This window comes from Dryobates pubescens, chromosome 31 (assembly GCF_014839835.1).
Source record: "Dryobates pubescens isolate bDryPub1 chromosome 31, bDryPub1.pri, whole genome shotgun sequence".
In the NCBI taxonomy this organism is placed as follows: Eukaryota; Metazoa; Chordata; class Aves; order Piciformes; family Picidae; genus Dryobates; species Dryobates pubescens.
The window spans coordinates 5,782,072-5,793,455 of NC_071642.1; the positions used below are offsets into that span (position 1 = coordinate 5,782,072).

Genomic DNA, 11,384 nt, shown 5'->3' on the forward strand with positions numbered 1-11,384 from the left:
CCTGAAACTGGACAAGTAGTACACTACTGCTTCAAGGGATGCACCACACCAATCCACCCAGCTGCAAAGGGCAGATGCAGAGGTGCTGAGATGCCTAGGTCTGCACACATGATGAAAGCAATGCCACACACAACAGGGCCTGAAGAACCTGCAGGAGGTTCTGACCTCCACTACTTCTGTCTCAGAAAAACAGCTCTCAAGAGTGATTCAACTCAGCACTGTCATGCAAGACACTGCTTTGCAGACAGCTGTCAAGACAGCATTGAGAAGCCAGAGTTTAATCAAGATACAGAAGGGACAGGTTTTCTTCTCAGAAATCACTGCAAGCAACAGAACAGGCTTCACCTTGGAAGCAGAGAACCCTCCACAAAGCCTCCAGGCCTCCCAGAAAAGCTTCCCAACACTCCACAGCCAGAATACAGCTCTCTCTTTTAACCCAGACCCCTCTACTTCACATATGGCAGAGATTACTTCCTTTACACCAGCTTCTTTCTTGTCCCCAGCAGCTCTGCAGGTTGCACCCCCCAAGCAAAGCCCTCTCCATGAACAAGACACGAAGAGCTACTACAAGCAGCAGAGCTGAACTTTGATCAAACATCAAAAGCCAGCTGTGGGGAGGGGTGAAGGGGAAATCACAATGGCTCTCTTCAGTCCAAGAACTGGTTAGATGGTTGCATCCAAAGGGTAGTGGTCAATGGCTGGGTGTCCACAGGGAGATGGGTAACAAGGGGTGCTCATCAGGGGGCTGACCTGGGACCAGTGCTGTTTGGTACCTTCCTCAGTGCTATAGACAGGGAGACTGAGGCACTCTCAGCAAGTCTGCTGATAACTCCAAGCCGAGTGGTATGGTTGATAAGAGTGAAGGCCAAGACAGGTGGCATCCAGAGGGACCTGGACAGCCCGGAGAAGTGGCTGAAGGGAACCTCATGAGGTTCAATAAAGCCAAGTGCAAAGTCTTGCATCTGGGTCAGGGCAACCCTCAATATCAGTCCAGGATGGGAGTGATGAGATTGAGAGCAGCCCTACAGAGGACTTGAGGGTGCTGCAGGGGGTGGGGGGAGAAGCTGGACAAGAGCCAGCACCAGGCACTGGCAGCCCCAAAGGCAAATGGCAGCCTGGGCTGCATCCAAAGCAGCATGACCAGAGATGGGAGAGTGGGGATTCTGCCCCTCTGCTCTGGGGAGACCTCACCTGCAGTGCTATGTCCAGCTGTGGGACCCCCAACACAAACCAGACAGGGACATGATGGAGAGGGTCCAGAAGAGGCCACAAAGATGATCAGAGGATGGAGCAGCTCTGCTATGGGGACAGGCTGGGAGAGTTGGGGCTGATCAGCCTGGATGTTACAGTTTTAAAGGCTATGCTTAATTGTAAATAAGAATCAGGTTTTTCCAGAGAAGTCAGTCCAGGGCTGCATGAATTTTTCTAAGAGGCTGAGCAAGTAACAGAGACGTTTCATTTAATTTCATTGCTTCTGTAAATTTCTATACAGATGAGGAATACAGAGTGATCTTTCCCTCTCTTCTCTGGGGCTGCTCTATCTCCTTTGACCTTGCACACTGCTTGGCTGATCTTTGTTTTGACCTGTGAGGGGCAAGGGGGATAGAGACAGGTTGGCTGTGCACAGCCTCTCTGGAATTATGTCGGGGGGGGGTGGGTTAGAAAACGATGAATTGCTGTACAAGGAGGGTATTCTGATGTTGCTGAACTGCAAATGAATGTAAATATACCTTGGATGTGTATTGCCTTTTATACTTTTATATTTAGTCTGAATTTTTAAATAATAATTTCATTTTCCTTCCAAAAATTCTGAGTAAAGTGTGGTAAATTTACTCCTGGGGGGGAAGGGAGTAAGTCTCCAATCTGTTGGAAATTCAACCCACAACACTGGAGAAGAGAAGGCTCCAAGGAGACCATAGAGCTGCATTTCAGCATCTGAAGGGGACCTCCAGCAGGCTGGGGAGGGACTGCTCAGAAGGGCCTGGGGGGATAGCCCAAGGGGCCAAGGTTGGACATCAGGAGGAAGTTCTGCACAGTGAAGGTGGGGAGACACTGGAACAGGTTGGCCAGGAGTGTGGTGGAAGCTCTGTCCCTGGAGACATTCAAGATCAGGTTTGATGGGGCCCTGGGCAGCCTGGTATAGCCGGAGAGGCCTCCCTGCTGCCTGCAGGGGCATTGGACAAGGTGACCTTTGCGGGGGGCTCTTCCAACCTGAGGCATTCTGTGATTCTGTAACCATAACATACAGCACAAGGGGAAACCCCACCACCTTTAACATAAAAGGTTATCCCAGTGTGTGCATGCTCACTGCAGCTCAGGCACTTTGAAATCTCCACTCAGAGCTGAGCTCCATGCTGAAGCCTTCCAGCAGATGATTTCCATGTAGACTTGCAGAGACAGGGGACAATGCCTGAGTTTTCCTTCTGAATAAAAACAATTTAGATATGAAGAGGCATGCCTGTGTTGGAGAGATGCTTGATGCTGTTTCCATAAAGCAAGTTCATGACCACAAAGGAAGAATCTTGATCTCACCTCTTCTGGCTTGTTAGGCTTGCCTAGGCCAATTAGCAGCTATTGTGTTTAATGAGCACAGATACCACATTTCACTGCAGCAGGCACAACGCTGAGGTACAAATGAAAAAGGCAAAAAGTGAGGCATCAGAGACCCCTCCTCACTCACTGTACTGTTAGTCCTTTTCTTGTCCCATAGGAGTCAGTAAGGTTGGTCCTCTCCCATGTAGCTGGATCTCACAGAATGACTCAGATTGGAAAGGACCTCAAAGATCATCTCCTCCAACCTCCCCACCATGGGCAGGGACACCTCTCAACTAGACTGAGCTGCTCCAGGCCTCATTCAGCCTGACCCTGAACACCCCCAGAGAGGAGGCAGCCAAAGCCTCCCTGGGCAGCCTGTTCCAGAGTCTCACTACCCTGGTACTGAAGAACTCTGACGTCCCCCTGAAGTCATCTCTCTAGCTAGGCCAAACACCCCCAGCTCCTTCAGCTTGTCCTCGTAGCAGAGGTGCTCCAGCCCTTGGATCACATTTGTGGCCTCCCCTGGACTCACTCCAACAGCTCTGGGTCCTCTCTCAATGACATGCAAGCTCTGGTTGTGAATCAGATTCTTGCTGCTTACCTACTCTGTCACATTTTCAAAGCTAATAGATTTCACCTTTGTATTGATTCCTCTCCCACCTTATGAGCCCAGCATGAAGCCACTCTCCTTTGTCCCTAGCTCACCTAACTTTAAGATTCCAACATTTTTGTCAGTCCTTCCAATAAAAATTTCTGCATCAGATGTGGCCATTGCTAAAATCTACCACTGCTTTGCAACAAACTTTCTTGCCACATCAAGGACTTTTGCTACAGCAGACTAAGCTTCCTTATTGTTTTGGTTTTGGGTTTTTTTAATCCCATTGGGCATAAACTTAAGTTTTCAATGCACTGCCAGTCTAACAAATCCCAACTGTCAGAATTTTAATATCTTGAAGTCATTTTACAGTTTGACAATTCTGCCCAGAAAGCTTTTAGGTGCTTTGTAGTTGGTTTTCTTCGTGCCCATATATTGGCATCACCAAGGCAAAGGTTTCTCTCAGTGCTGATATTGTCATCAAGAGCCAGAAGGATTTGAGGTCAAAAACTAAGCTGCATTCTTCAGAGGAATGACCTCATTTTACTATCAGTCTGATGAACTCCACCAAATTCAAAAGAACAAAATTAATCATAATTAGGATGCTGTCAAAAAACAGACACAGGCTGGCCGTAATTCTGCTGCCTGAACACCAAGGGGAGGACCAGGGCCTCTGGCAACTGGAAACCATGCAGCTAAGATACTAAAGATCTGAGATCTCCCATCTTACAAGGCCAACAGTCAGCCCTGACAGAGAGCAGGCTACAGAGCTCTGCTCAGAGCTTCACAGCAGCACCTTCCTCCTTCCTGGGTCCAAGATGCTGACAGTTAACACGACGAGTTCTAAGCAGAGAAAGCTGGACAGCTGTCTGCAGCTGAGGCTATTTCACCTTCTGCAGTGGTGTTTTAAATGGGCAGGTTCAGGGATAAGCAGATATTAAAAAGTTATTATCTGCCTTGTTCTGTACAGCATCAGAACTGTTCAGCTATTGCCTCTGGAAATTTTGTCACCTACAAAACATCACTTGGATACAAAGAGCTGTGCTGTGACAGAACAACTCCTTTCTTATGCTCCAGGCAATTGCAGTAGATGAGAACTGGACTCAGAACTGTAGATTCCAGACATTCTGACACCACCTGCACCAAACACCCATCCTGCCTATGACTGGCAGCTGGTACTTTCACAGGACAGGAAGGCAAGCGAAGTTAAAAGGAGGAGGCAGCATCCAACTCATTCACCAGTACAAAACCAGCAGCTGGAAATCCAGCTCTGAGAGCTTGACAAGACCTCACAACTTGCTACTGCACTCTTAAAACCAGGCCATGGAAGCAGTGAGCACTTCATACTTACTGTGCCACTGCCACTAATATTTAACACACACACACACACCCAAAGGAACAGCAAACCCAGGTGCATGCAGAACACCTCTGCCTTCTCCACTGAGCTAATTTCTACCCTTTCTCTCCCCCCAGAGAAAAAACAAACCAAGCTTAGAATCTCTTTCTGCATCCATCACCAACACATAACAAGGCTGTGTAACCCCAGGGCTCATTGAGGCCGGCAGCTGGAAGAGAAGTGCCTGATCAATTTCCAGAACAAGGTGAAATCTAACACCTCTCCTTTGCTCAACTAAGTCACTCTTCCTAAATGCTTGAATTGGCAGGAATCTCCTGCATCTGCCTTCCAGGCTTTTCCTAAAGTACTTGGAAGTGCAAAAAGCACTGCTTCTTGAAACACCTTTTTGATGTCTGCAAATCAAGCAAGCTTGAGTTTGCTGTTACAAAAACTCTACCATCTCCACAAGGCTTGTAGTCAGGGCAACATCTGACAAGATTGCACTGTAATCAGCTCGCGGAGGGCTAGTAACATACAAGGAAGAAACAAGACAGAGACCAAAGCTTCAGGAAAGCAAGCAGGCTGTAACACAGCTTAAACAAAATAAATCCTGAAGGTAAAGGGACACCTCTGTCACACCTCAAGACATGGAGGGCTTTTTTCCAGGAAGAAAATGACAGAACATGCAAGAAAGAATCAGCGAACAGAAAACAGAGTACTTTTATTGGGAGCAGAAAGCACATTTCCTGGTGAAGCCGATGTCAGCAGCAGACACTGGCGCCACCATTAACTTCAGAACGCTACTGTCCACCCTATTCACATTCCCATCTAGCCTGTGCTTACTGCAACCGTTGGGCCTGCAAGCCTGGTACCCTGCAAGACAACTCACATGGCCAAGCAGTAAACCAACCTTTATCTGGCCCTGCACAACCATACACACATCACATGTAAATAACTACGGTTATAAACTTACTATACAATATAAAACACTTCCAGCAGGTGCTCCTGCTCAGTGAAGCCAAGGGGAGAGCCTCTTGCAAGCACAGGTCATAGTTCTACAACTCAGGCCTGCTGCACACTGAGTCGTGACACCACAGACTCATTTGCAACGTTATACAAATACAGTTACGCTGCTCCAGAACAAAACTAGGGCAGTCACAGAGCAACACATCATGCTGCAGAGACTTACAAGCTCAGAAATCTAGACTTTATCCTCTGTCATACAACACAGACACAGCCCAAGAGGCAGCAGAAATCCAAGAAATCTTATTGATCAGGTGGGTTTGACAAAGCCTGCAGAAGGTAAGCACTGCCCCAGTTTTAAAGAGATACAGAAGTCAGAGAATTTTGTTCACACAGAGCTAGAAAGAAAAATGCCTAAACCATGACTATTGGGGAACAGCAGGCTGGAAAAGAGGTAAGAGCTGAGCAATGTTAGCAGTCTCCATCCACAATCAGGGCACAGAAGGAAAAGGAAAAATGGGCAAAAATACAGAAAACACAAAAAATTAATCAAACATTGGCATCAAATTTTAATAGGTAAAAGGATCCATGGTCTTCCCCTTGTATTTTCCAGAAATGCTTCATGAAGCGAATCACAGAATCCTAACACAAGTCCTTCACGCAATCAAACACACTTCCCTTCTCAGAAAGTCTCAGATACAAGCCTCTGCCCAACAGAAATACTACTCCAGACAACTACCGCACCGGAGCCCTTTCTCTGGGCCACGTCTACCCACATTCCTTGCACCTAAACTCCCACCCAATAACCTTTAACGTGTTCTTGCCTCCTCCAATCACCAAAAAACGGTAAGCGCTTTACTTTGAAAAGCCTCCCACAAGTACTAACAATAGTGTGTTGCTACTTCAGCCCCGATTTCTTCCGGCCAAAAGCACTTAGCACAACGTTAGCGAACCCAGTTCCAGTCAGGCACAAACGAGCATGATTATTAACACGTATCGACCACGTTAGTAAGCCCACCCACAAGTACTGCAAATAATAAAGACGCACCAGTCCTAACGAAGGTGAGAGATTCAAAAGCTACGTCTCTCTAGACGTTGGCAAAATAAATACGAAAGACAACAGCATTAACCAGAAGCAGGACGGCTGCAAAATGAGACACCGACCCGGGCAGTGCATCCGCCCCCCTGCGCCGGCCCCCTCCGCGGCGGCCCCGGGCAGAGAGACCCACGGCCTGCTCGCCCACAGCTGCGAAGGCCTCGGGCCCCTCCTCCACCACCCATGCCCCATCCACCTCTTCCAGGCTCTCCCAGACCCGCAGGCCGCAGGCCGGCCCATAGGCCGCGGCCCCTGCTCGCCGCCCGGCCGCCCCGGGCCCGCGCTCCCCCTTGGCTGGCCCCTCCCCCCGCAGGCCCCGGCTCTTCCCCAGCAGGCCCAGGCCTCGGCCTCGCTGGCGCGGCTCTCGCCACCCCGCTCCCCCCAACTCCAGTCCGCTCGGGAGGCAGGAGAGGCTACGCGGAGAGCGACCGAGAGCCCGCGGCGGCCTAGGCTCACCTGCGGCCGGCTCGGCAGGGCCCGTGCAGCGGGAGGCTAACGGCTCCGCAGCGCGCACAACAAGCCGCTCGCAGCGCCACCGTCCACGCCTCCACCCCGCCCGCCGAGCTCCGTTGGCTGCCGCGCACACGTGCCCTGCGCCACATTGGCTCGGCGGCCTGTCCGTCAAGCGCCGGCCGGGGGCGGCCTCTGGCGGCGCGCCGGGGGGAGGGGCGCTGCGCGTGCGGCTCGGGGAGCCGGGCCCTGCGTGGCCGCGGGCTGCGAGCCGGCTGCCGCCCGACAGAGGGGCCGGGGCCGTGCGCGAGCGGGGGGCGCTTAGCCGCGGCTGGCGGAGGGCACAGGAAAGTGCCGCGGCAGGCCGCGTGACCCGAGCCATCCCCATGGATGTCTCCGAGCTTCAGAAAAGGCCAGGAGCCGGAGCCCAGCCAGCCTCGGCCTCTCCGCCTGGCCTGCTGAAGTCGTGGGAAGAAGGCAGGAGGCAAACGTGGATCTCGCCTTTGCGCGAGGCCTTTCTCGCTGCTCTCGCAGAAGGGGAAACGCAAGTTTTCCCTTGTAGCTAAAGTTCAGGCTTGAGCAGGAGGTGTAGCAGGACAGCCCCAGGCTCTGGGGTGTTTGTGGTCAGCACTTCCCCGTTAGCTGGAGCCTTCGCATTCCATGGGCGTTAAGTGCCGGCTGGAACTCAGGTGAATCGGGGAGCTTCTCTGAGCAGTGATACAAAGGAATGCAAGCGGTCAAGAGATTGAATAGTTCCTGTGTAAATGATCTACAAGTGGTGATGTGCGGGAGAAGCAGCCGTCGTCAGTGCTTTTCTATGCTCGGAGAAATCCTGCAGCGATTACTGGGCTTGCTGCTCAGGAGTTTTCCCTCTGCCCAGTAGCAGCAATTCCCTGCTAGCCAAGGGCATCCCTTTATATCTGAACCTATTCCCACCGTACAGGAGTCATCTGGGGATGTAAAATTCCACTGTTCTGCAGCAAACACCTTTCTGTCACTAGCACACTGGTCTGCAATTTCTCCTGTGGTACAGAGCAGTGCCTTTAGGGTGTAACATACTTGTAAGCTTACAAGTCTCTTAAGTGCTGTGTACCTGTGAAGGTACTCAAAATTTGGAACACTTCTGCATTCAGATGTGTGATGTCATTTTTCATTCACAGACACCTCAAATTACGAGTAACAGAACTGAGAATCAAATTAATGCACCTTTCTCTGGACTGCAAGAGCAGTGAGATCTCACCAGACGCACAGGAACTGGCAACACAGCAGCAGAACCATGCTCACAAGGATGCATCTTTGCCATTTTCCTGCACACCTGTACTGAAGAACTCTCTACCCAGTAACAATTGCACTGGACAAATGGAAATTTGCACAGTGAAAATGCAAATATCTTTACCTGCCTGGATGTGGCTTCTGGCAATACCTTGAACTGTAAATTCCCAGCGCTGTTGCACTGAAGGTGTGTGGTTTATCTGCCCAGAAACTGGTTTCAGAACCTCCTTCAAGTGTTACCCTGAACCATTATGTAGAGGCTTCTGATCTTCTACATGTCATGCCCAGGAACAGCCCAGCTTCTACCATTGTCTGAAGGGCACAGCATCAAAGAAAATGCAATGGTCAGCATGATGACATGAAGAGTCCACTGAGGAGGTTAATGTTTAAAACATTGCCATTTGCTTTTATTTTTCCCTTTATGACAGCTTTCAGTGCCAGATGGGAAATCCTCACATGTAAACTCCAAGCCTGACAGGTCTGGAAACATCCTTCAAGTCCTCATAAAACATTAAAGATGTTTGTGCATCTGTTATTTGCTTGTGCTGCTAGGAATGCCAGCCACAATATCACAATTTTGTCATTTACATCGGTGGCAGATTTTTTGTTACAGCAACTTTTATATATTTCCTTGTCTCATTCAAGTTTTAATTAAGCAATGCCATTCTTGAGCCTAAGATGGACCTCAAATCTCCAAAAGCTGAGGCCATGGGAATAAGACCACACAGAGCTTTGATGTCCATTTGCAACCTGCTCATTTAATTTATCACTGTAAGCACTTTGTTATTTTAAACCTCCTGCTGGCTACCAGGAGGTATTCTCCTATTAAACTGTATGTCAGCTTTAAAGTAATGAGCTCATTTTGATGAAATATATTAATTGTCTGCTGCAGTTCAATATGAAACACATCAGTCTGAAGGTATCATGAGAATGTGAAACCTAAGGAGGATGAAGCTGTCTCCTGGTGTCTTACAATCACAGAAAACATACAGCTGGGAGACTTCCAAGACCAACCAGTCCAACCCCAACCCAGCACTGCAGGGTCAGCACAAAACCATGTCCCCAAGCACCAGGTCCACATGGTGCTTGAACACCCCCAGGGATGGTGACTCCAGCACTGCCCTGGGCAGCCTGATCCAATGGTCGACAACCCTTTCAGTGCAGAAATATTTCCTAGCATCCAGCTTGAACCTCCCCTGCTGCCGCTTGGAACCAGTTCCTCTGTTCCTGTCCCTTGCCAAGGAGAAGAGGCTGCCCTCACCTCACGTGAACTTCCCTTCAGGGAGCTGTAGAGAGCAATGAGGTCTCTCTCAGCCTCCTCCACCTGAACACCCCCAGCTCTCTCAGCCCTTCCTCTCAGCCCAGGGGCTCCAGGCCCTTTTCCAGCCATGCTGCCCTGCTCTGGACAGGCTCCAGCCCCTCAACGTCCTTTCCACAGTAGGGACCAGAGCTGAACACATTCAAGGTGTGGCCTCCCCAGTGCTGAGCACAGGGGAATGGTCACCTCCTGTCCCCGCTGCCCACCCTGTTTCTGATCCAAGCCAGGATGCCATTGGCTTTCTTGGCCACCTGGGCACTGTTGGCTCATGCTCAGCGACTGCAAACACCCCCAGATCCCTCTCCAAGCTGCAGCTTTCCAGCCACACATCCCCATGTCTGTAGGTCACCATGGGGCTGTTGTGACCCAGGTGCAGGACCTGGCCCTTGGCCTTGGGTGTCACCTGTCCAGGTCCCACTGCAAAACTTCCCTACCCTCTAGCAGATGGACACAGCCACCCAGCTTGGTGCCATCTGCAAACATCCTGGAAGGTGCACTCAATGCCCTCAGCCAGATAATGACATTGAAGAGAACAGGCCCCAGGACCGAGCCCTGGGGGACACCACTGGTGACTGGGTGCCAGCCAGACTTAACTCCATTCCCCACCACTCTTCGGGCCAGTTTTTTATCCCGCGCAGTGATGCAGGCTCTTCACAGGTATCTTGCAGTTGTGCTCTTCCACCCGTGTTGACAAACAAAGGTTCCCTGCGAGCAGAGCAAGGCGGGCAGCCGTTTGTCACCGTGGTTCTCAGATGGCAGGAAAATAAACAGCGAATTACTGGCATGGTTGCCAGAAGGACGGACGGTTATAACCGGCCATGAATAAACATCAGCCTGAAACTCGAGGTTACAAAAGGAGGGAGACCGCTGCAGAGCCTTCCACAGCACAGCTGCCCCGCATGCGCAGGATGGCTTCAAGGCTCCTGAGCTGGGCGCGCTCCTGCCTAAAGGCTGCGAGGAGGAGGAGGAGCAGCAGCAAGCCACACCCCCCACAGCCCCGCCCCCTCTCCTCGCGCGCAGCGCCCGGCTGCCAGCTCCCTGGAGAGGCTCCGGACGGCAGCTCAATTAATTGATGAATTTCCCTGGGTTTAGGTTGTTCCTGTGGTTATTAAACCAAACTACTTTCACAGCACCCTCTTTCTGCGCCGGGGGCTGCAACCCAAGCTGCTGCGCGGCCTCCCTGGGGCTCGTCTAAAATGGCGGCGAGCGGCGGCCCCGAGCTGCAGGGCAGGAACCGGCGGGGCCGGGGCGGAGCTGGCCTGGTCCCGCCCACAGAGCGGAGCCCGCCGCTCCTGCTCGCAGCGGCCGCGGGGAGGCTGAGATGGCGGCGGGCAGCGCGGGTGGCAGCGTGCTGCCGGTGCCGCAGCGTGCTGCCGGTGCCGCAGCGTGCTGCCGGTGCCGCAGCGTGCTGCCGGTGCCGCAGCGTGCTGCCGGTGCCGCAGCGTGCTGCCGGTGCCGCAGCGTGCTGCCGGTGCCGCAGCGTGCTGCCGGTGCCGCAGCGTGCTGCCGGTGCCGCAGCGTGCTGCCGGTGCCGCAGCGTGCTGCCGGTGCCGCAGCGTGCTGCCGGTGCCGCAGCGTGCTGCCGGTGCCGCAGCGTGCTGCCGGTGCCGCAGCGTGCTGCCGGTGCCGCAGCGTGCTGCCGGTGCCGCAGCGTGCTGCCGGTGCCGCAGCGTGCTGCCGGTGCCGCAGCCTGGCTGCGTTTCGCTGTCCCAGGGAGGAAGCAGCCAAAGCCTCCCTGGGCAGCCTGTGCCAGAGTCTCACCACCCTGGTACTGAAGAACTTCTTCCTTAGCTCCAGCCTAACCCTGCTCTGCTTCAGC

The 11,384-nt window shown here is 52.2% G+C and overlaps 1 protein-coding gene across 2 annotated transcripts in view; it reads right to left on the bottom strand.

Annotated features, from left to right (window-relative positions):
* ELAVL1 (ELAV like RNA binding protein 1) overlaps positions 1-7,076 on the bottom strand; it is a 38,038-nt gene extending 30,962 nt beyond the window's left edge. For both annotated transcript variants that reach the window (XM_054175473.1, XM_054175472.1), the window contains exon 1: positions 6,982-7,076. The gene's annotated coding sequence lies outside the window, so the exon portion shown is untranslated. The remainder of the gene's footprint in view (positions 1-6,981) is intronic.
* Between the last annotated feature and the right edge of the window lie 4,308 nt (positions 7,077-11,384).